The following is a 6504-nucleotide window of genomic DNA, read 5'->3' on the forward strand; positions in this document are numbered from 1 at the left end:
TTCTTGATTCTGAACAAGATCAAGAATTATTCTCGATTCTGAACAAGATCAAGAATTATTCTCGATTCTGAACAAGATCAAGAATTATTCTTGATTCTGACCAAGATCAAGAATTATTCTCGATTCTGAACAAGATCAAGAATGTTGCAAAACAATTCAATAAAACCTGAAAATAAAAAGCCAAAAATAGTTGATTAGAGATTACCTCTACTCTTCGTCTTGGATACAGCACTGCTCTGCTGAACCCACCCACAGCCATGATGGACTAGCATGTGGTTGAAACCACCAGAAATGATGATTTGTCATTCTGTAAAATAAGAAAAGATATCTGCAGCCTACAGACAACAGCTGCAGATGAAGACTCAACCATCAACGGCAAAGAATTAAAAAAGTGAACCAACTTTTTGTTTAGTTTTGGGGTCATTTAGGCAGGGATGACAACGAATTCACACACTTATACATGATTATAAAATTAGAGCCAAGAGTCTGACATGTTTTATACATTACTTTATTCACACCTATTGTATAACCAATAAACTCTTTGAAAAGTACATAAATATACAAATTACAGTGGGAATACATGAGATATATTGCAATCATTGATAATCATGGTATGGTCTGATTATTAATAGTTAAAATTTAGCAATAAAAAATAAAGAAAAATTTCTTTACTGATTGCCTTTTTGGATACACCAAACCGACATCCCTTTAATATGAGAGGCATGTGGTTGAAACCACTAGGAATTATGGTTTGTCATTCTACAAATACATTTCTTTAAAAGTCTGTCTGCACTAGTTTGGCCAGGAGGGATTAGACCTCCCTGCATGGTCACTGAACATGTGGTTATCTCATCAAATCAACTCTTAATTAACATAACAAAAGGGGACCATGGGAGACCAATAGTCACTGTTAGGCATTGTTTGCTATATAGAGGGCGCAAGTAGCTACATTGTATATGTAGTGCAGTGGGGCTTTTGCAGTATTCCTGCACCAAAATAACACAAAACATGAAATAAAAAACTGCTCTGGGCTGCAATTATTTACCAATTGCCCTTTTGGATACACCAAACCGACATTCATGATGAGAGGCATGTGGTTGAAACCACTAGGAATGATGATTTGTCATTCTACAAATACATTTTTTTTTTAAATCTCTGCAACCCCCAGACAACAGGTGCAGATGAAGACTTTTAAAACCAAGTACTACCTGGAACATTAAAAATGATATGATTCCAATTTCAGCCTAAGTTTTAAGCAAGATGACTTTGAAAACATCTGACCCCCCGCAACTTCAAACTTCAAAGGCATGCAAGGCAAGAGATCGTAACAAATCATTGCAACATGTTGTTAAGATGGTGTGCAAAGGAGCAAGAGGAATAGAGAGGAAAGTGGAACTTATGGAAGGAAAAAAGAAAACACAGACTTGTAAAAGTCGGCATCATCACAGCAACGCATCAACCAACAAAGCCGTCATACATATTTGCTTTTAAACAATAATGTGTAAATATCCAACCTAGATGATACCATATTCATAATGCCAGGAAAAGTATACTGTAATACGTGTAGATATGAAATCTACATCATACTTGATTTCTCGACCTTTCTCATTTCATGATAAATATATCAATTACGAGGCATATTGTCTGGGATATTACTCCCAAGTGCAACCTTTACAAAAGATGAACATACATGTAGCTCTTTTCCTTCATTTATATGACAACAATTTTTTGAATTCACCCATTGGATTTGATTTGATTTCTATTTATATCACACAAATAATACATGTTTTTTGCTCGTGCATTAGTGATGCACTGCACTTGGTTAAGTGACAATGAGACGGACAATGAACTCGACAAGATTTGTTCATTATCCTACTGTGACGTAAACTGCAAGCAGTGCATATTCACTATTAAATGCACTTGCAAACATGTATTATTATTTTTATACTAACGCACATTGTATGACAAGTAGGATATTAGTGCTAAGTCAGAGGATCAAATGTTCTTGAAGTTATTCCTCTAAAAGCCCTCATATGTTACATTACTTGGAATTACATTTGGAAATCCAATTCCCCTTGAAAAATAGTTTGCCTGTGTGCCTCTGATCGTACGAAATTATGAAATCATTTATAACCTTCACCTTGTCACATAAAGTCAGGCAAGGGGAGAAAATAAAGATGACTCACAACCTTGAAAAAAAGGGAAAACCTTAACTCCTAAATAATTTTCAATGTATATCCATGTATGTAACACCATATAATAGTAATACAAATAAAACAGAGCTTGTAAAGCGCTTTCCACTGAAGTCTGTAAGCGCTATAACAAACAAAATAGAAAGATAAACAGTTACATTTTAAACAAAACAAAAAATTACAAATGAGTATCATTTTACCTGATTGTTCACAAATGTTCATAATCTTATCCAGAAACTAAAATGATCAGGTTTGGGATTTTATTAATTATAAAATGCACATTACCTTAGAATTGCCTAGTAGTAGGTTGACAAAATTGGTGGTTTATAAGTTCACCAAAAAAAAGCATATTCCTTATAATCTGAAGGAGTTTATAGGAGTGTCATACATGTATGTTTGAATGTAGTCGAAAGCTCACCACAACAGATAAATTTGAAAGCTATTTATCATGGGTTTCACTCATATTTCAAAGTATCAACAACAACAAGTTTCAGTCCATCATACTGAAAACGTACATGTAATGATATACTGCACTTGCTTCTCTCCACCCAGGTGTTAAATGGGTACCTGGTAGGATGTGACCATCATTGTTGGTCAAACAGTTTTTGAGCGTCGAGTAACGCCTGGCTGGAATGCTCCCCAGGGAGTGGAGGTTGTGCACACAGTGTGTGCGGGCAAGCACTGAATCCAATGACCGGGGTAATAGTATATTTGCAAAGCGCTTAGAGACATTGTATTAAGCGTTATATATAAAAACTAAATATTAAATATTACTGAACCTAATGGTCAATGATTGTTTAATCAAGTATTTTAGGATCATATTAATGATGAAAAATGCAAGCCTTCCACAATTTGCTAGACTGCCACCTATTTGCAAGCAAATTGATCTCTTCTGGTTAAAGTACCCGATGCAAGAACAGACTAGTTGAAAGACAGAGTAGAGTACTCGAACAGAAAATGCAACTTGATACAAATATTATATACATCATGTCTCAAATCAAGATTCACACCACATTGACAAGTTCAGAGTCAATCCATTGCTCCTTCTTTCCAGAAAATTTCTTGTCAGTAAATTTCTTGTCAGTAAGAGGGTTTCCTTGGAGGTGGACTAGGTGGTTTCATGGCCTTTTTTGATCTGTCGATCACGGCATGAGGCATCGTCGATGTCGTTGATGTTGTCGTTGGCACATGGTAATGCTGCGTGTCTCGAAACTCCTGACTGATCAAGGATGGGTACCCTAGTTGTTCCCTGGTGGCATAGGGATTCCCATTGGCCAGGGGTTTGTAGGGTTGGTGATTGATCTGTGGCTGATGATTGCTGTACTGTTGTTGGTAATGCTCATCGTTTGCTGCATGACTGTTGATATTCGATGAGATCTTACAACCATTCAGAGCTGGCATACTACAGCTGAGACTGTTGGGCATTTCAATTTTCACCCGGACATTTGCCTCCATCGGTTGATTGTTTTCATCTTGGAAGGATGTTGTCCCACCAAGGAACTGTCCCTTCTTGGCCATGTATGCCTCGATGTTCTCATATTCACAGTCCCTGCTGAATCGGTAGGTGAAGGAATCTGAGAAGCGCCTGGATGATCGGCTGTTCCTGTTTGAAGGCCTACTGACAGATCTCATAGTAACTGATTTCTGAGGATCCATGGAAGGAGATATTTGGTGAGTCAGTCTAAACTGATGCTTTGCAGAAGATGTCTTACGTTTCGTGACGCAGAGCGCAAATATGACTGCAAGGAGAAACAGAATAATTACACCAAGTGCAGGCCCAATCAAGATACTTATATTCTTTAGGGCTGGATTGCTAGATTTTGATGGGCTGAGCGATTCATCTGGTGACACAGGTTGTGGCTGTATCACATTTGGCTTCTCGCCTATCTCGCCTATCTCGCCTATCTCAACTTTCTCACCTTTTGCAATGGCATTCACGACAGGCGTTGTGATCATCTTATGCAAGAAGGCTATCGTAGCTGTTGCATTGGCTTTGACATTCCATTCCGTTGTAACCTGACACACAATATTCAGCATTTCGCCCCAATTTCCTGTGATACCCTTTAGAATAATAGTTCTTCCATTCCTCACAAATTGGATGCCAGCAACTTCAAGTTCTACAGGGATATCCCAAGTGTAATCAATGGCAACAGCTATATCTTCATGACTGCAAGTGAAGTTAACGGTGTCTCCATTGGAGACGTCGATGATAGGCGGTGTTATGGTGGCTTTATGTGATGTAGCACGTGCTATCAGTGCGCATCTGTTGGGAAACTGTTGAAGCATTGAACTGTTTACAGCACAGTAAACGGTTTCTTGGTTCTCCATAGTCGATGATTCAGACAAGAGAGTTGTCTTGTTCTGCAGGAAGAACGCGTGGAGGACGTGTCTGCTTGCTGTCCAGCTGTGGTAAACTGTTTCATTGGTGGCAACGTTGGAACTGACACTTCTCCAGAAGGAATCTGTTGACTTGGGACACCTGAGAGCTCTGTCCCCTTGAGGACTAAGAATGATGTTGGATTGGGTGAACATGGTGCAAGGCTTGTACCCATGTGTCGGAGGAGTTAGGACAGTCAAGCTGGCGTTGTCCGATGCTTCCTGTGGGCCATTCCTAGACTGCTTCAAGAGACACTGATACAGGCCTCCATCACCTTCCGAAACATTCCTAATCACAAGTGAGTATACTCCCCTGTACTTGTCCAGGAGTACACTATAGCGATCGCTTTCGGGATCAGGAGCAGTGATCATCAGGTTCTTGCTGAGGACCACGTTCCTGTCCACCCTGTACCACCAGAACTTGTGTTCTCCAGGATTGCTGATGTTACGTCCATTCACAAAACAGTTCAGCATGACAAGGTTACCTCGAAGGGCAATAATTTCACCCGGTTTCATACGCCAAGTCAATTTTCCAGATGCATTCTGACAGAAGTATACCAGAACAAGAAGCAAGAGAGATGTCAATAGCTTCATCTTGCTTTGTGGGGTCAAAAATGTTATTCTTAAAACTCTTCAGGCTCCTAAAAATGTTATAGTCATCAGTAAGTGGCTTCACAATCCGAATCCGGGGTAGCGAAGTGAGTTTAATCAAAAGTAGACTAAAAAATTGTTGCACAAGTTTGAAACCACAGCTTCGTGAATTTCAATATGAACTTTGTAAAATCAACACATGGATTCATACGAGAAAAAGTTTCAAAACAGCCAGTCACTGTTCATTAAATAAGAAGTAATCCTGAATAAGATTGGCAGTAGTCATCATCACATTCAGGTGATCCAAAGTTCAAGCGTCCCATTCAAATGCTTGCACTGAAGTAAACTTCTGTGATATCTTCTTTTACAATATGCTTTAGGAGTGTTTCCACAAATCTATTATCGTCAGCTTAGTCCTAGTTGCATTTCCTGATGCGATGTAGACCCCCTTGCGAGAATACCAGACTGTAACTAAAAGAGCAGACGTTTCTCTCTGGGTAGCGTGTCCCAGTCGCTTGTAGCTCTTCCTGTACTTCTGATCAAGTCTACAACTTGTCAAAGGGCAGGGTTTGTGCCGAGCGAGCTCATTCATTTGTCGGTGAAGTTGGAAAGGGGGCTGGCCGAGCTATCAGGGGGAGGGGTCTGTGTGATCAACAAACTGAGCTTGAGTGAGTAGGCCAACAGACAGTTTTTCACTGGCCAGTCATAGATGGATGGATATTACAATTGATATTGGGTCAATTGGACATAAGCTCCTTGCTTCGTTTCATGGTCTTTTTTAACCCTTCGGTTACTGTCATCACAATTTATATTACAAAGTCTCATAGAGAGATACATACATGTATGTTGTATAGAATTATTTAACATCTGTAGTTTATTATAAATCATTTTTATGAATTAACTTTCAAGTGTCCTTAAATTAACCTTCTTAAAATATAGTATTAATTTATAATAGTGATTTAAGTTTTGTTTTTCTTGTCTAGTTATTTGTGTTATATGTGTTTATCAACAGAACTATGATGTACATTTGTATTGTTTTTTTAAATAATTCTAGTCAGAATTTTACTTCTACTTTTCTACAATTTATTTCCATATAAATTTGTAGTCATTTGTCAATTTCTTGTCCATCTCACTCACTTTTTGAATATCATCTTTCGTGGCTATTATCCTTTCCCGTTCAACATAAATCCATTTGTATCTCATAATCTCATTGTAGTTTTGTGCAATGGAATCTACATTAATGACTGAGCAGGTTCAATATTTAATTAAGTTGCATATATTCTGCTAAGACAGACATTAACATATATGTATATTTATACCCTTCTGGGTCTCAACAGACGATATG

This window comes from Strongylocentrotus purpuratus, unplaced genomic scaffold (genome assembly GCF_000002235.5).
Source record: "Strongylocentrotus purpuratus isolate Spur 01 unplaced genomic scaffold, Spur_5.0 spur5_scaffold_19, whole genome shotgun sequence".
Taxonomy (NCBI): domain Eukaryota; kingdom Metazoa; phylum Echinodermata; class Echinoidea; order Camarodonta; family Strongylocentrotidae; genus Strongylocentrotus; species Strongylocentrotus purpuratus.